Here is a 19,899-nt window from a genome sequence, read left to right as displayed (position 1 = left end):
TGGGAGCTAGGAGGTTCTATCCACAACAGATCTGATTCTCATACTGCAAGCAGGTGTGTACCAAATTTGGTTGAAGTCGAATCAGTGGTTTAGGAAGAGATGCTGGCTATTACATATATCCTATTTCGTATATATACACATTAATTTTGGGGGATACCTTATGAGGCTGGCATAAGGAAGTGCGTCAGCAGCTTCTTAACACTATGCCGCCCGGCGACACCACAGTAGTGTCGTGCGCGAAATAGCGGTCAACGGCCGGCGACACCACAGTGGTGTCGTCTGCATAGTATCGCTCAGTGGCCGCCGACACCACAGTGGTGTCCTGACCATAGTATTGCGCAGTGGCCGGCGACAGCACTTAAGTATCTTCTGCATTCTGTTGGTGTTTTGTTTAGGTAATACTAAGTTACACACGTCATCAAGTTTTTTTTTGTTTATATAAGTACTTGTGCACTTTCATCTTGGTGAACGAAAGAGACAATAGGATTATTTACGATGAAGGCGCGGACGTCTTGTCTGACGTTCCGGACGACTTGGACGATTGAGAAGAAGACACTGGATATCAAAAAAATGAAAGTGAAGCAGAATCGTAGGAAGATAGTGAAACACGTCTAAGAATAATTTGGCGAACGCTACGGTTGCCAACTGATTCGGCTGAACCAGACGAAGAAGACAGTGCACAGTTGTGAGACTTCGATTTACCGAGGACCAATAATAAATTTGAAGGATCCCAGGGTCCAAACATGTTTCCCAAAGACACACAGAGCGTTAAGGATATCGTAGAATTATATATTGGTAGCGATCTATTTGAATATATTAGCAACGAAACAAACAAGTACTACAGTCAAAATTGCAACAGAAGGAAACTGGATTTAAAAAATGCCAAATTTGTCGACGTTACGGAACCCGAACTTAGAAAATGGTTTGGGCTTGCTATCCTTATGGGAACTGTAAAAAAAAGCAAGGATCGATGATTACTGGTCAACGAATCCGTTGATAAACACACCGATATTTCGCAAAACGATGTCCCACAACAGATTCAGACAAGTATTATCATTTTTACATTTTTCCGACTGCAACAATAAACCAGATAATGCCAACCTGCTTGTCAAAGTCCAATTAGTAATTGATTATTTTTCCAAAAAGTTTAAAGAATCGTTTAAGTCAAAACATCTCAATTGATGAAGGAATGATACTGTGCCGTGGACAGTTAAATTTTAAAGTTTACAATCCGTCGAAAATTACGAAATTCGGCGTACTCATTCGGATGCTGTGTGATTCGAGTACGGGATACATTTCCTCATTTAAGATATATTTCGGCGCTGGACAGCCTTTACGAAAAACAGTGATGGAAGTATTGACACCTTCTTATGGGAAGTGGCATCACCTCTACATGGATAATTATTATAACAGAGTAGAACTTGCACAGAAGTTGCTTGAAAAGAAAATTCGAGTTTGCGGAACGATACAGCAAAATGGAGGATTTCCGGAAAATTAAAGCGCGCAAAAATCAAGTTGTTTGAAGCTTGTCATCAACGGAAAGGTGACAAGCGGCCCGCGACAAGCCAAGTAATCCGACTTAGCGCTGCCGGCGCCATGCGAATAAATTTGTACGAGACGTGCAGACGGCAAAGTGTTAAAAACAACAAGTACTTCAATGAACTGTAGAGTGCACGCGAGCTTGTTCCACAGGCAGTTACAGCTATGTAAGTCAGATCTTTTCTGTCAGTTATGTTGGGGTAATAAATTCTCAAAATCTGTAGCGAAGTATTGCGATGCTTGTGCGCTAAGTAGCCGGTGATGGAGAGAGAGCGTATGGTAGCCGTCTAACTTGCCTCGACGCAACCAAATTTATTAAGTCTATAAAGCACTGACTTAGTCAAATAGACGGATGTTGTAGACCTAACGCATGTTGTGTTTCATCGTCAGTTACAACCGTCTGAAGTTCACACTACTGGTGTTGTATTGGCTTACGAGCTACAAAGAGCCATTATAGGGCATGCATTCTTAAGATGACAGTATTTTGCATTTCTAATATATAAGGGCGATCAAAATGTTTCCGTTCGAAGGCCACACTCACCCCTTTCTATACGGCGGTGCTTATATAGCCGCACAAGAGTCGCGCTGTGTTGCTCATACGCCCCAAGAACGCTCTCAAACGGAAACTTTTTGACTGCCCCCTTATAAATTAACTTGTTTTGTAACACTCTGATGGTTTTGGGTCACATATTTTGAATTTATCCCGATTCTTGGTCTTCATATGTCATGGGTAAGTCCCTTATGCTTTGTTAATATTACAGCTTTTGGATGACTATGTAAGTGAAGAAGACAAGACATGCAGACAAACGACAAAGCACTGCGTGAAGTTAGTGAGACGACACCGCAGCTTTGGGAAAAGTGACACTCTCTAAGTTTTCAGAACAGCTTTGGATAAGAATTTTTTGATTAACGAGAAAATAATGAAATTACCGGTAATGAAGTTGTTGAGCATCAAGCAAAATAATCTGTTGTGGTAGAGGACAATCTGGACTGCAATCACAGGTATTGGTTACAAACATGTACTATATTCCAATCCCAAAGAAACCAGGTGTTGACAGATGTGAAAATTACCGAACTATCAGTTTAATAAGTCACAGCTGCAAAATACTAACGTGAATTCTTTACAGACGTATGGAAAAACTGGTAGAAGCCGACCTCGGCGAAGATCAGTTTGGATTCCGCAGAAATGTTGGAACACGTGAGGCAATACTGACCCTACGACTTATCTTGGAAAATAGATTAAGGGAAGGCAAACCTACATTTCTAGCATTTGTAGACTTAGAGAAAGCTTTTGACAATGTTGACTGGAATACTCTCTTTCAAATTCTAAAGGTGGCGGGGGTAAAAGACAGGGAGCGAAAGGCTATTTACAATTTGCACAGAAAGCAGATGGCAGTTATAAGAGTCGAGGGGCATGAAAGGGAAGCAGCGGTTGGGAAGGGAGTGAGACAGGGTTGTAGCCTGTCCCCGATGTTATTCAATCTGTATATTGAGCAAGCAGTAAAGGAAACAAAAGAAAATTTCGGAGTAGGTATTAAAGTCCATGGAGAAGAAACTAAAAACGCCGATGACATTTTAATTCTGTCAGAGACAGCAAAGGACTTGGAAGAGCAGTTGAACGGAATGGACAGTGTCTTGAAAGGAGGATATAAGATGAACATCAACAAAAGCGAAACGAAGATAGTGGAATGTAGTCGAATTAAGTCGGGTGATGCTGAGGGAATTAGATTAGGAAATGAGACACTTAAAGTAGTAAAGGAGTTTTGCTATTTGGGGAGCAAAATAATCGATGATGGTCGAAGTAGAGAGGATATAAAATGTATACTGGCAATGGCGAGGAAAGCGTTTCTGAAGAGGAGAAATTTGTTAACATCGAGTATAGATTTAAGTGTCAGGAAGTCGTTTCTGAAAGTATTTGTATGGAGTGTAGCCATGTATGGAAGTGAAACATGGACGATAAATAGTTTGGATAAGAAGAGAATAGAAGCTTTCGAAATGTGGTGCTACAGAAGAGTGCTGAAGATTAGATGGGTAGATCACATAAGTAATGAGGAGGTATTGAATAGAATTGGGGAGAAGAGGAGTTTGTGGCACAACTTGACAAGTAGAAGGGACCGGTTGGTAGGACATGTTCTGAGGCATCAAGGGATCACAAATTTAGCACTGGAGGGCAGCGTGGAGGGTAAAAATCGTAGAGGGAGACAAAGAGATGAATACACTAAGCAGATTCAGAAGGATGTAGGCTGCAGTAGGTACTGTGAGATGAAGAAGCTTGCACAGGATAGAGTAGCGTGGAGAGCTGCATCAAACCAGTCTCAGGACTGAAGACAACAACAACAACAACAACTATATAGAGACGTGACAGAATTTAAGCAACGAGTCTGGGAGCTGCGAACCACATGTAAAGGCAAGAATCGCGTGTTAGTTTAGCCAACAGATCCTTCATCAGGAGCCACAGCCTTTTTGAATGGCTCGACTCAGATTTAAGCATGGAAGGTTTTTCATACATCTGCACATTTGCACATCAGACCAACTTTTGACAGGCATCTGCTATTAACCTGTACACTTTTCTGATTGGGGGCCCTCATCTGTATGACGCCTCCGTTAGCAATGCAAGATCACAAATCTTGCAGTGCAGTCTTATGACTGTTTTCGCTGCAGACATACATACGTAACAGCAACATTAAGCAGTCTACGTGTATAAAGGGCACACTATAACAGTAATGATCTGCAGAAAATTAATCAGATTTATAACCAGGGTGTCCCAGAAATGCTGCGACAAACATGTATCGCTCTTGAGGAACAAGTGGAGGATAGGAAACGTTATCCAACGACGCTGCAAAGTGTCAAGTTTGTAGGCTCCAGCGCCTGCCACTAGACCACACCTTTGGCAGCAAACAGACGGACCGCAGATGGAATGTCTCGCAACATTATTTGGTATTCAGTGATAGCGACTGATTGCGAAGATTGGCGGTGGAGAAGATGGAGAAAGCAGCTGGGTAGAGAGGCGTTGTCTCCAATGAATGCAAAGTCCTGTTACATTTGTGGATGATGGTTTCAGGCAAGTGTTTCCGTCCACAGTTTATTTTTCTCTTAGGACACTGTAACATCTCCAATATCTTTCGGTGTACTTGAGGAAAATAAAATGCAGATGGAAACCTGTGTCAGTATCTGTCATCCACTGAGACAACAGAGCTTCGCTTTCTTCGGAGACGAGGCGTTTGTACGCAGCAGCTACCGCCATCTCCTTCACTGACGATCGTGCCAACCAGTCACCGCTGAAAAACAAACAACATTTCGAGACATTCCGCGTACGCCCATCAGCATACATAGTCACGTTTGCTGCTGAAGGGGTGGGCTGGTGCCAGGCGCTGGCGCCTATAACTTCAACACTTTGCAGCGTTATTGGATGACGTTTTCAGGCAGGGGTTCCTATCATCGATTTGTTCCTTAAGACACCCTGTACATCCTTCGAAGTTTGTCGCAATATTTCTGGACCCCCCCCCCCCCCCCCCGTATATCATAAGTCGAGTGCTCTGGCCATATAATGCAAGCTAATGGGCAATCTATTAAACTAAAAAATTTCGTTAGAATATGCTATGTTAGGGCTCATAGCCATCCAGCATTACAACGCTGCACTGCATGTTTAGCCTATGCCAAAAGTCGAAGAGGCTACGATGACAAATACCCCCATAGCAGTTAGGAGTAGATGGCTCACTGACAGGCAGCAGTTGGGTCGCTACAAGAGGGTGGAGTCAGTGCTGACCTTCTCACTTCCACAGGATCATGCGCTCGAAAATAGCCCTCACCGTGCCCTGGCACATCAACGATATTAAGGCCAGCACGTGGCTATATCTAGTCAAGTTCTCCACAGGCAGGGTGTATGGGCTTTCCGCTGATAGCTTCCAAGCGTCCCGAGTCAGAAGCTCACCTAGACTCATCCCGCATCCTGTCTACCAGCCAGCGATCTTCGCTCTGATACTACGTTGCGTCGCCAGCAGTTGTTCTCGAGCTACGCGGACCTCTGGGAGTTCCGTAGTTTGGTCCGACGCCATGTCTGTGCAAGTAAAGACAGTCAGTTACTCGTGGACCAGCATTTTGACTCTACTAATTGTGATACTGTTTTTCGTGGTTGAGAGTCCCCAGACTTGTGCACCTAACTTACTTCAGAGGCAGAGACTTAATTGTGAACCATACCTTACGTTGTGTAATTACGCTCCGTCTGAAGTCTTATGTTCGTTCTAGTAGAACTGCTACTCATTCTCTGCGTCTAACTCAGAGAGAGCCACTTCAGAATGTTCAAGTGATTCATTACTTGTATGCTTCACGTGAATGTAACTGACAGATTGCTGGTTTTGATTGAAGTGACAGACCACTACGATCGCAGGTTCGAATCCTGCCTCGGGCATGGATGTGTGTGATGTCCTTAGGTTAGTTAGGTTTAAGTAGTTCTAAGTTCTAGGGGACTGATGACCTCAGATGTTAAGTCCCATAGTGCTCAGAGCCATTTGAACCATTGAAGTGGCATGCCTCGGTATGGTTGCCCTACAAACACAAGAAGAAACTGAATTCCGTATGAACCAACTGTGAGTCACAAACTGTGGTGTCGACTGTGACCACCGTAAATGTGTGACTAATACTTGCTACACATTTTCATAAATTTCCTCCTTATTGACTGCTTATCCGGTTGGAACTGTTAAAACATTTAGTATCATTCTGAACTACACCTTTTACATTTAATCTTTGAGCCTGTTCATAGTTTCGCCCATTTTGTAAATGTTCAGAACTGAGCCCACCCATTTTACTAGAAGATATCAATTTTTAACTGACAAAAATGGAAGAAATTGCTTATGGTTGCCACCAGACGTCACAGAATTTCGGTCTATACATTAAATGAATTCGCAATTGTAACACCCCACCCGCCACTTAGCTGGTTTTGGCGTGTGTTCACCCCAACTAGTTGACTAACAGATCAACAGAGAGTGCAAAACTGCCGAATATCGGATAACGCAAAATAGTAATATGGCCCTGTGACTCCTGATTGAACTGCGGTGGCAGTGTTGACATTAATTTATTCAGAATTGATCACTTTTAATTAAAAAGGAGTGCACATTGATGTTATATTCAGCTATTGAACACCAGATGCAAATGTTGAACATTAAATTAATGAAGAAAGTGACTTGGAATTTCAACTACTTGATTGAAAACAGATGCAGTCGATTAGCACAAATTTATTTTAACTCCCGACCTTCATTCATCACATTACAAAACTCTCCTATCAGGCAGTGGTAACAAATTGCGTTTACATGGAGTAAAGCGCGATAACTCAAAAGTAATTCCTATGGACTGATCCAGGCGTAATGCGAAGTGCAAGAAGAATTCTACAATACACAGCCCATGAAACCCTCATGGAAACTTTGCCAACGTGATCCAACAAATTAATCAGTGGCCGGAGAGGGCGCAATATCACCGAATACAGCGTTGTTCTGCAGACGTCGGCCGACCACGTGGTGCTGCATGGCTGCGCTCCTCTATTCACTTCTAGTTATCTTGCTCAGTATATAGCTGAACCAAAACTTCCTATCTCCAAGCTCAATCATTCCATTTGCTAGGTCCTAAACTGCAGAGATGCTCACTCTTTCGGAGGCAAGCTGAGTAACGAATGCAACTTCCACACTCTAGGCAAGCTGGGAACGGAAGACCTCTACGGAGACTTCTCACAGTCCACTCTTCGCCTCTGTTTCCCCTCCAGCAAAATCACTTACGCCAATTGCAGCACAAGTCGCGTTAATTATGTGTCGCTTCCCAGCGCCGACCAATGCCTGCTCTGTGAAGTGAACAAATTCTCACAAAATTTCCCTTCCTCTCAACTTCTGTTATTTAGCTCCTCCCAGGCCACCCATCAAGATTAGCGTCTGCACAACACCAAGTTTTCCGGAATTCTGACTCCCAGGAGAGTACTTCAAATTCCTTGGTCCTACGTTCCCATCGGAGGCCAGCGTATTTCATTCTGTTGCGCTTCACCTGATTTGCTTCAGACTCTGCAGACCGTGAATTCAGCGTGAAGTTGCTATACTCCTGAACACACATATTTTGACCTCTGTTGACCCCTCCACCGTAGCTTTGCGCGACTTTCTCGCATGTTTCCCTGAAAATGGGACGACGGACATTTATCAACAGGTGTACAAGTTCTCCGTCTGTTTCCCGGTACACCAGCATGGAGTCGGGGTCAACCACCCACTCACTGTCACTCATCTTAAGGCAGCTGGGGGCCGCGCCCCGTTACCGCTTTCTCAGAGCTTGAGCAACTCTAAGCTGCCTATTGTCGCTTCCCTTAGCCACTCCCCCGGCAGCCACGGCCAATTCCCTGGGGTAAACTAGCCTCCAGTAAATAGACGCTTTTCCACAAAGTTTTCATGTCGTGTGAATTACTTTAAAATCATCACGTGACATTAATTGTTCCAATATGTCCATACTATACCCTCTACAAGATGCATTGTGCCTTGTCAGTCATTTTTGTTCAGCCCTACTGTTCGCTCAACATGAGTCAGGTGATCTTTAATGACTTCATGTAAGGGACATAGTTCTTGCCATCTTACACAATTGCGAATAAGTACAACCATTGGCTGTGGAATGGAAAGACGACACTGAAAATCTGTGCCGGGCTGGTACTCGAACCTGGATTTCCCGCTTACCGCGAGGGCTCGCCAACATTTGGCTATCCATGTGCGACTAACGGCTAGCCCGGAACTTACGTACGTTGTAGAGGCGAGGTTGACGACCTATATAAATTTTGGTCTGCCCATGAGTCGTGCACGGGTAGCCAAATGTTAAGGCGAGCCCTCGCGGTAAGCAGGAAATCAGGGTTCGAGTAGCAGCCCGGCACAGATTTTCATTGTTGTCTTTCCATTCCACAGCCGATGGTTGTCCTTATTCGCAATTGCAAATTCATTTAATGTATTTCATAACAGCTGTAGTCGCCGCATTGTCTGTTCCTTTGCATGCATGCATGTCCAAAGGAATTTTGCATCGTAATCAGAATAACACATGCGCTGCAATATCGTATCGAATTTCAGTCTGGTCGGAACAATCCCACTTCTGAAACCTAGAACTCTTAAGTCTGCTTTAGTTGCAGTCAACTGTACATCTTTTGCCAGATGGTTTAACTGCGACTGCGTTTGTTTATTTTACTCCGAAGAATCCTTACCCACTGGCAGCTGGGATATTGTTATATTGACTGGAACACACTCTTTGAAGTTCTGAATTTGTCAGGGATAAAAACACGAAGAGAAAAGACTATCTAGTACAAACTGTACAGAAATCAGACTGCCGCTATAAGAGTACGAGGACATGAAAGCCAAGTCATACGTGCCAAGGGGGTGAGACAGGGTTGTAGCCTCTCCCTATGTTATTCAGTCTGAACACTGAATAAACAGTAAAAGCAATCAAGGTGTAATTTCGAAAGGGCATTAATAATTAAGTAGAAGAAATAAAAATATTGAGGATGGGTGGTCACACTAATTCTGTCAAAGTTAGCAAAGAACTTGGAAGATCAGTTCAACGGACTGAATAATAGTAGTAGTTTGTAGGTGGACTGTCAATGAAACATGCGTTATGGACTGTGATCGAATCAGATCAGGCGCCGCTGAAGATATTGTATCAGGGGATAAGATAAATAAATGTTAGATACATTTTTGAGTAACAAAATAACTGGCTACAATCGAAAAAGAGAGCAAATAAAATGCAGACCGGCGAGAGCAAGAAAAGTATTTCTGGAGAGAAAAAAAAAAAAAAACATAATTTTGTTGACACAGAGTATTTAGTATCAGGAAGCCGTTTCCTAAGGTATTTGTCTGCAGTGTAGCCTTGTATGTAAATGAAACGTGGACGAGAAGGAATTCAGACAAGAAGAGAAATGTGGTGCTATAGAAGAATGCTGAAGATCAGATGCTTCGTGTCATCACCGAAAAAAAGGCATCAGTTGATACAATAAATTCTGAGGCAACAAGGAGTTGTTAACACGACAATGGATGGCATTACTGGGTATGAAACCTGTAATTGAGGATTAAGGTTTTACAACTCTAAGAAGGTTCAAAAGGATATAGGTTTCAGTCGTTATGCAGAGTTGAAGAGGCTTGTACAGGATAGCGTAGCGGGACAGCTGCATCAACCCTGTCTTCGGACAGCAGACAATGACAATTGCAATTGCAACTACATCTTTAATCACAACTGTTACTATTGCAGCCTTACATACTGACTTTGGATTATCGGAAAAGTGTGATAAAAAGAAAAGAATAGGCTTACTAGATTGATCGACTGCGTCTTGACTGACACATATCACCCAGAAGTGTTATATGGGGTATGTTAGAAAATATAACCATCTATGTTGTCGTCATCGTCATGATCATCATCATCATCATCTATGTCGTCATTATGATCATCATCTACGTCGTCATCACTATCATCGTCATCACTATCATCGTCATCACTATCATCGTCATCACTATCATCGTCATCACTATCATCGTCATCACTATCATCGTCATCACTATCATCGTCATCACTATCATCGTCATCACTATCATCGTCATAAGTGTCATCTTCTTTCCAAGGATTAGGTGCTGAAGTCACACGTTCCGATCTGTATCGTACTCATCTCTCATGAGGTCTTTCTTGTTCTACCTTTCCGGTCGGCCGATAGTTCATCTGTCATCTATTTTTCATCATTCTATCAAGATGATCTTTTCATTTTATCCTATCATCTTCTACCTTGTCATTAACTGAAAAGATTTTTAAAATTTGCTCTTATTGTTGTACTCGTTATTTCATATATTTTATTATAACCCCTCTACATATCTTACGAACTTCACCTCTGCTGACTGTATGCGTAATTTTTTTTTTTCGTTGTTCATGATTCAGAACCATTTGCGGAGTCCAAGAGTGAGCCAAGCTTATGTAACTGAATTTGTGTTTATCGCTTTGTTTTTCTTTCCGAAGTTCTTCCGTTGCTGCGCATTAGCTCGAGATTTAGTAACTTTCTTCTCGACGTCTTTGTCATACTTAAAACTGATATCACATTCCAAATAATTGACGTGGGAAAATTGTTCTAAGATTTTCTCATTTATTACTATTTTTGATCTGACTCGATTCTTCCCTTTGAAATCCATTATCTTTGTCTTATTCGCAAACATAATTAAACTCTAGTGCATTGCGTTTTAGCTCAATCTATATACCACTCTTTGTAAATTATCTTGTTTTCTGTGTAATTAGCTGATCATTAGCATATAATAGGTCATTTAATGTTATGGTAGAGCCTATTTTAATTCCTAACTGTATTTCATCTTTCCACTTCGTAACTACGTCAAGAATATATAAATTAAATGTGTGTTAGAGTACATCCTTGTCCAAAATGTTATCCCATATTTTCGAGCTGGAACTTACAACTTTCTCAGAAAATGGACCCACTTTCTCTTCCTCCTGAGTAAGTCAGCGGTGGCGTGTGCTGGAGGGACGAGAAAAAACTGTCGTGTCGCCCAGCCCGCTGGATGCTGGCTGGAGCCTTGATGTGCCCACTTCTGCTAGGGCAGCTGCTGCCACTGGACAGAGTTTTTCCTCTGCCGGCTTCCGACTGTTCACAGTTACAAACGGCCGGCGTTAGTGGCTTCATCGTAACAGGTCCGTCTTCCTTTTCCTCCCTCACGAGAGACCGCGGGACAAATAAGCAACGCTGTCGTTGTCGCAGGGGTCCACACAGGGGCCGTAACTTGTTACGTAAGTCTCGACCACACGCGGAACTCACTTCTGTGGAGCATCATCACAACTACGTCCATGACGACTGGTATCGCAGATTCTCGCACTTTATCACCGTGATTACGGCACAGGCGTGTCAGTTCCAGCAATTTCCAGCATTGATTTCTATCATACAATAATCTACGCAGTTTCTAGGTTTAGAGCAAAAATACGTTTGGAACTAACTATTTCGTATTTTAACTACCGGTGTATTTATTTGACAAGTTTCGAAGCCGAAGTAATATATCAAGCGATCCTGAGCAAACGAATATAGACATAGTGTAGCCATGGGAGAGATATTTACAGAAAAAATCCATATTAATACACACACACACACACAAAAAAAAAAAAAAAAAAAAAAAAAAGAAAAACGTTTTGCATCACCTGTGACCCGGGAGTTCTGGAACCTGTACAGAAAACTGAAAGAGAGGTCAACATAAACATTTCCGCCATTTTTATTGCTCGTGAAAATCACACATTGCATGTTGTACCACCTTACAGCGAGACCTTCAGAGGTGGTGGTCCAGATTGCTGTACACACCGGTACTTCTAATACCCAGTAGCACGTCGTCTCGGATTGATTCATGCCTGTATTCGTCGTGGCATACTATCCACAAGTTCATCAAGGCACTGTTGGTCCTAATTGTCCCACTCTCTTCAGCGTGGATCCCTCAGAGTGGTTGGTGGGTCACGTCATCTGTAAACAGCCCTTTGCAATCTATCCACGGCATGTTCGATAGGATTCATGACTGGAGAACGTGCTGGCCACTCTAGTCGAGCGATGTCGTTATCCTGAAGGAAGTCATTCACAAGATGTGCACAATGGGTGCCCGAATTGTCGTCCATGAGGACGAATGCCTCGCCAATATGCTGCCGATATGGTTGCGCTAACGGTAGCAGGATGGCATGGTATTGTACAGCCGTTACGGCGCTTTCCATGACCACCAGCGGCGTACGTTTCAGGGTTGCACCTTTGGTAGTCAGAGATTGGCTTGCGCTTTGTGTGAGGCCATTTACGTGAGCCATCTCTGGTGAGTTCTTGTTGCAACTGATCATTAATTCGAGGGTTTTCCCTTTCCAAAATTGAGAGGGATCCCTCGATGAAACTGACCCATTGTACAATTTCAAATTCACCAGGCACTCTCTTATGGGTTCCTCTAATCCTTACTTGTCCCCGACTTGGCCTTTTTTGCAAGAAGAAATATATGAGTATATTGAACCAGTCGAGGTCGGACATGGCTGTGATTGCTCTCCTTCGTCGTGGACATTTCTTAATTCTGGTGGCAATAAATGGGTCAATCCTAAATCGGCATCTACATCGTCTAGAGGAGTACGTGCAATCGTGGACGAGGTGGATGTGGTCGTCATCATGTTTCCATATGATAATTTCTCCAGGGTAGACTGATGCGATAGAAGCAATTCGTCTACTGATTTCGTCAATATCGTTCGGTCCTCTGATGACAATGACATCAGTGTAATACCATCGTTCTGAGATTTCAGATATTCGCAAAAGTTCTGGCAACCAAACGATAATTGTGAACAGGAATTTTCGAATTTCGTCAAACAATTCAAAATTGTTAATATGTATGTCCCTAAGGGTCCACCGGTTGCTCCCAACTGGCAGTGCAATCTCGTAGCAATCCAAATGAAGATTTTCAGGGTTGGGTTCGTCAGGTGAGCTTGAACCAGCGTGAAGATGGACTGAAAGATCTCCGTCAGCGTCTCCATTAGAACTCTCCAAGTAATAAACCAGGTAAATCATCATCGTCGTCTTCGGAATCAAATACTTGGCTTAATGAGCCACCACAACGTACACTTCTGAATAAAGGACTATTGGCACAGAACATGCACCAATGGCTATATTGCTTAATTTGTGGAGGACAAATTACACCATTTGAAAAATATGGTGGCTTGGTAACCATATTGATTTTCATACCAATGAGAAGTGGTTGTAGTAACGGATTTTGCCAGGAATCTGATAATTTATATAAGCAATTTTCACAAATGGTAAATACGAATTGCTTATAAGTAATTTCATAAAAAAACATTTTAATTTTAAATCGACTTTGCCAGAATGTAGTAGTATCGAAGAAAGACATTGTGGTTAAAGCGAGTGTGTCCCATGGAACTGGAATTCCAGCTCTTATTTTGGAAGCTGCTTCTATTGCATCATTTACAATTTCGTTAATCATCGGGACATTTTCACTTCTATCAAAAATATAGCATTCTGGCAGTCTATATGAATTTAGCATGAAATTGAATTTTGAATATCTGAATTGCAGCAAAATATCTTCTCGTATGGTTTCTGGTACTTCTAATTCATACACATCTAAAGCATTTGTAAGTCTTCCACAAACAGCAATTCGTGCAAGTTTGTACAAACTGTCCATTATACAGAAATGTACTTACTGTTTCTGGCAGCTCGTCACAGACAATAGACGTTTTCGACGTGTAGTCAGAGGACATACTGTGAAGACAACAATTTTATGCGCCTTATATACTAGATTGGTTGCTAAGCAATTTAAGTTATCAATACTTACATGTCTGTCACTCCAAAAAGACAACTTTTACACGCGCCAACCTTTTGCTGGCGTGGGTGCTTGCTCAGATAATTGTCCTAAAAGGACAAATTATCTCGGCGGGACAGTGACGCCGCCATCGCGACCTTGGGACCCGGGGGGCCCCTTTTTTTTTATCAGTTGCTGATAAATGCCACCCGCAAACAGCAAGGAACCTCCACGTTGCAGCACTCACTGGACAGTGTGCCCGCCGGCCGGTGTGGCCGAGCGGTTCTAGGCGCTTCAGTCCGGAACCGCGTGACCGCTACGGTCGCAGGTTCGAATCCTGCCTCGGGCATAGATGTGTGTAATGTCCTTAGGTTAGTTAGGTTTAAGTACTTCTAAGTTCTAAGGGACTGATGACCTCAGATGTTAAGTCCCATAGTGCTCAGAGCCATTTGAACCATTTCACAGTGCGTCTAAGGCTTTCAGTAAGACCGGTTTATCTCGAAACACGTCTCGACGATTTTTTGGTTGAAGGCATATGCGACACTCATCGGTGAAGAGAACGTGATGTCAATCCTGAGTGGTCCATACGGCATGTTATTGGGTCCATCTGTACCGAGCTGCATGGTGTCGCGGTTGCAAAGATGGACCTCGCCATGGAGTGTAGTTGTTCATCATGCAGCCTATTGCGCACCGTTTGAGTCGTAACACGATGTCGTGTGGCTGCACGAAAAGCATTATTCAAGAAGGTGGCGTTGCTGTCAGGGTTCCTCCGAGCCATAATCCGTAGGTAGCAGTCATCCACTGCAGTAGTAGCCCTTGGGTGGCCTGAGCGAGGCAAGTCATAGACAGTTCCTGTCTCTCTGTATCTCCTCCATGTCCGAACAACATCGTTTTGGTTCACTCCGAGACGCCTGGACACTTCCCTTGTTGACAGCCCTTCCTGGCACAAAAAACAATGCGGACGTGATCGAACCGCGGTATTGACCGTCTAGGCATGGTTGAACTACAGACAACACGAGCCGTGTACCTCCTTCCTGGTGGAATGACTGGAACTGATCGGCTGTTGGACCCCCTCCGTCTAATAGGCGTTGCTCAAGCAAGGTTGTTTACATCTCTGGGTGGGTTCAGTGACATCTCTGAGCAGTCAAAGGGACTGTGTCTGTGATACAATATCCACAGTCAACGTCTATCTTTAGAAGGCCATGAACCGGGGTGATGCAAAACTTTTTTTGATGTGTGTACTGTTAGGTTCAAAATGGCTCTGAGCACTATGGGACTCAACTGCTGTGGTCATAAGTCCCCTAGAACTTAGAACTACTTAAACCTAACTAACCTAAGGACAGCACACAACACCCAGCCATCACGGGGCAGAGAAAATCCCTGACCCCGCCGGGAATCGAACCCGGGAACCCGGGCGTGGGAAGCGAGAACGCTACCACACGACCACGAGATGCGGGCTGTACTATTAGGACTGGAGTACCGAGGATCCCATACAAAGTAATTATGGATGTTGTGTTAGTAGCTGGACAGGAACTTATGTTAACCAGTTTTGATGTATCAAACAGCGAAGGCGCAAGATTCATTTTTTTATTTAACTGATGACTAGTTGCGTGTTACATGAACCCAATTTCAAATAATCCAACCGGACAAAATGGTATATTACGTAATAACATGCAAACCATGTTACGATTGTATATCACAGTCAAGTTTCTTTATAACGAACACAGGCAGGACAAACATACGTTTGCACAACTCCTCGCATTGATAACATAGTAAGAATAACGTGTGGCTAAGCCATGAAGAGAAGAACTGTTAATATATTTGCTATTGTTTATATACTTCTATGAATGATAATAAAACAATTAGGAAATTTTTATGAGATGTGAACGGAATGTGGTATAAAATATTCTTTGGAAGGTAATTAATTTCGTGAGCTCAAAAGGTGATGGTGGTGGTGGTGGTGGTGGTGGTGTTAGTGTGGGGCGGGGGGGGGGGGGGGGGTGTGAATTCCGGAAAAATATCACCAAGTCTCATTTAAAGAGGGAAAGGGCAATGAAAATCTCACGTCAACTACTTGACTCAGGGAACACGACAACGGGCAACATTTTCTTTTGTGAAGTTAATCCTGAACTTATATAATATTACAAGGCCCACCAGGCTTTATGGCCTCTCCGAACAAACCGGAATGCTTTGTATGTGTGCATGCACTGCATTCCACGGCTTGAAACAGATGTCGTACAAAAGATTTCATTCTGGGAGTTCCCTACCACGCCGGTTCAAATCACTGCCTGCCAGTCAGTGAATCAAGCGTGATATTCGGTAACGCATATAAAGGGGATGTTATCGTGTTCAACATGAATCTGTATAAAAACTTTTACAATGCGGTACCAAGCGCCATTACAAGCTGAAACACACGAACGAGCAAGAAGTTAATTGTTTGTGGAACGAAGCTAAGCTTTAGTTCATCGAGAAAAATTCTGTTAATGACTATATAAATCAAGAGATTGAAAATCTAGGTAATGATATGGTCACAGGAAGACATAATGTTCTCGTCTGTTGGCATAGTAAGTAAAGGTTCAGTGATATTTTATGTACATATCAATTTTTTTAGAGATCCGTCAAAACCATTGATACTGTTTTCATGCAGATTTTTGTTTGCCTCTCTGTTTCTGCCTGTCCGTCCGTTAGAAAATTACTCAGGTCGGCGTATTTAAAATAAAGAGTCTTCAATCACTTATTTAGAACACAATTTAGTAGACTTTCTAAGTAAAACACGTCTTCATTAAGGCCTTTCAATCGTTGTTTAAAACAAGTATTTTTTTACGTATTTTTACTCGGCTGTGGGATAAAACTCACGTGAGATGGAGAGAGCAGGGGTCCCACTACTAACCACCAATGTCACCAAGGTTGGACGGAGGTAAAAAAAAAAACAAGGCCCTCACGTAATTAATGGACGTCCCTTTAGTTTTCTTCCCGCCTTGTTAAAATTCACATGTTTCGCAGAAAAGGGGTCTCGCTATGATCTATAATAAGCGACTGTAATATCAAATAAAATACTGTAATTGGAATTAAATGTATTAAAAGACCTAGAGATTCATATCTCAGTCTTTTAATTTACGCCAATGACCACCTGACGAAGATAAATACTAATTCGGGATTAAGAAACGAAGTTGAATCGATACGAACAAGTTTCATATTGGTACTCAGAGAATTGAAGGTGGATTAATTTTACGACAGGTGCGTTATTGGCAGAAGCCGCGACCGGAGTTATTACGCCGGCAGATTTATAGTCAGTAGTTTACTCCTGAGGAATACATTTAGGGGGACCCTGTAGCTTGAAGTTCGCATCCGACGTGCGGATCACCATCAAACGTGTCACATGCCTTCATTTCTTAAGGTATTAAGAACAAGTTGTATGAGTCTGAGCCGGCCGGTGTGGCCGTGCGGTTCTAGGCGCTTCAGTCTGGAACCGCGTGACCGCTACGGTCGCAGGTTCGAATCCTGCCTCGGGCATGGATGTGTGTGATGTCCTTAGGTTAGTTAGGTTTAAGTAGTTGTAAGTTCTAGGGGACTGATGACCATAGATGTTAAGTCCCATAGTGCTCAGAGCCAATTCTACAACACTTCATTGCCATGAGTGCGTACAAGTGATAACTTGCGCAGTGGATATTTTAACGCTACTGAAGTCGCATTGACACTTAGACGTCCCCCAGTAGGAGAACGTTATTCTCATTAATTATGTAAATTGACATGTGATAACCTATCCGTTCCTAATCTTATCCTGTGGAAACGATAGAATGTCAGGATAAACCGACAAAATCCAGTCCCCCTTTTAACGAATAAGTTATAAAATGTACACAAGAGACAAGATGAAGTCGTACAGGAAAATAATTTGTACTAATGGATAAATGCCGTGATTTTAACACTTTTCCGTCCGCACGTCTCGTACAAATTTATCCGCTTGGCGCCGGCAGCGCTAATTCGGATTACTTGGCTTGTCGCCGGCCGCTTGTCACCTTTCCGTTGATGATATACTTCAAACAACTTGATTTTTGCGCGCTTTAATTTTCCGGAAATCCTCTATTTTGCTGTATCGTTCCGCAAACTCGAATTTTCTTTTCAAGTAACTTCTGTGCAAGTTCTACACTGTTATAATAATTATCCATGCAGAGTTGGTTGGTTGGTTTTGGGGAAGGAGACCAGACAACGTGGTCATCGGTCTCATCGGATTAGGAAAGGATGGGGAAGGAAGTCGGCCGTGCCCTTTCAGAGGAACCATCCCGGCATTTGCCTGGAGTGATTTAGGGAAATCACGGAAAACCTAAATCAGGATGGCCGGACGCGGGATTGAACCGTCGTCCTCCCGAATGCGAGTCCAGTGTCTAACCACTGCGCCACCTCGCTCGGTTCCATGCAGAGGTGACGCCACTTTCCATCAGGAGGTGTCAATAGTTCCATCACTGTTTTTGCCAAAGGCTGTCCAGCGCCGAAATATATCTTAAATGAGGAAATGTATCCCGTACTCGAATCACACAGCATCCGAATGAGTACGCCGAATTTCGTAATTTTCGACGGATTGTAAACTTTAAAATTTAACTGTCCACGGCACGGTCTCATTGCTTCATCAATTGAAATGTTTTGACTTAGATTAAACGTTTCTTTAAACTTTTTGGAAAAATAATCAATTACGAATTGCACTTTGAAAAACCCGTCGGCATTAACCGGTTTACTGTTGAAACTTCCTGGCAGATTAAAACTGTGTGCCCGACCGAGACTCGAACTCGGGACCTTTGCCTTCCGCGGGCAAGTGCTCTACCACTGAGCTACCGAAGCACGACTCACGACCGGTACTCACAGCTTTACTTCTGCCAGTACCTCGTCTCCTACCTTCCAGGCAAAGGTCCCGAGTTCGAGTCTCGGTCGGGCACACAGTTTTAATCTGCCAGGAAGTTTCATATCAGCGCACACTCCGCTGCAGAGTGAAAATCTCATTCCGGTTTACTGTTGTTGTCGAAAAAATGTAAAAAATGATAATACTTGTCTGAATAGGTTGCGGCAGATCGTTTTGCGAAATATCGATGTGTCTATCAACGGATTCGGTGACCAGTAATCATGGATCCTTGCTTTTTTTACAGTTCCCATAAGGATAGCAAGCCCAAACCATTTTCTAAGTTCGGGTCCAGTAACGTTGACAAATTTGCCTTTTTTTTTAACCGGTTTCCTTCTATTGCAATTTTGACTGTAATACTTGCTGGTTTCGTTGCTAATGTATTCAAATGGCTCTGAGCACAATGAGACTTTTAACATCTTAGGTCGTCAGTCCCCTAGAACTTAGAACTACTTAAACCTAACTAACATAGGGACATCACACACGTCCATGCCCGAGGCAGGATTCAAACCTGCGATCGTAGCGGTCGCGTGGTTCCAGACTGAAGCGCCTAGAACCGCTCGGCCACGCTGCCGGCGCTAATATATTCAAATAGATCGTTCCCAATATATAATTTTACAATATCCACGACGTTCTGTGTATCTTTGGGAAATATGTGTGGACCCGAAGACCCTTCAAATTTATTACTGGTCCTCAGTAAATCATAGTCTGTCTTCTTCGTCTGATTCATCCGAATCAATTGGCAACCGTAGCGTTCGCCGAATTCTTCTTGGACGTATTTCAGTATCGACGATTCTGCTTCACTTTCACTTTTTTGATATCCAATGTCTTCTTCTCAATCAGTCAAGTGGTCTGGAACATCAGACAAGACGTCCGCGGATTTATCGTAAATAATCGTATCGACTCTTTCGTCTGCCATGATGAAAGTGCACAAGTACTTATATAAACAAAAAAAACTTGATGACGTGTGTAACTTATTGTTACCTAAACAAAACACCAACAGAATGAAACAGATACTAAAGTGCTGTCGCCGGCTACTGCGCAATACTATGGTCAGGACACCACTCTGGTGTCGCCGGCCACTGAGCGATACTATGCACACGACACCACTGTGGTGTCGCCGGTCGGCAAAGTGTTAATACATTTATTCATCATAAAAAAAATTAAAGAAATTAA

At 43.0% G+C, this 19,899-nt stretch overlaps 1 protein-coding gene and 1 non-coding gene across 2 annotated transcripts in view; both read right to left on the bottom strand.

Annotated features, from left to right (window-relative positions):
* LOC126203813 (CB1 cannabinoid receptor-interacting protein 1-like) overlaps positions 1 to 19,899 on the bottom strand; it is an 871,667-nt gene that overhangs the window by 638,788 nt on the left and 212,980 nt on the right. The window lies entirely within an intron of this gene.
* On the bottom strand, positions 18,596 to 18,669 carry Trnap-cgg (transfer RNA proline (anticodon CGG)). The gene has a single exon. It is a non-coding gene; the product is annotated as a tRNA-Pro (tRNA).

This window comes from Schistocerca nitens, chromosome 9 (genome assembly GCF_023898315.1).
Source record: "Schistocerca nitens isolate TAMUIC-IGC-003100 chromosome 9, iqSchNite1.1, whole genome shotgun sequence".
NCBI lineage: Eukaryota > Metazoa > Arthropoda > Insecta > Orthoptera > Acrididae > Schistocerca > Schistocerca nitens.
The sequence above is the reverse complement of the archived record's forward strand: the minus strand, read 5'-3'. Positions and strand labels throughout refer to the sequence as shown.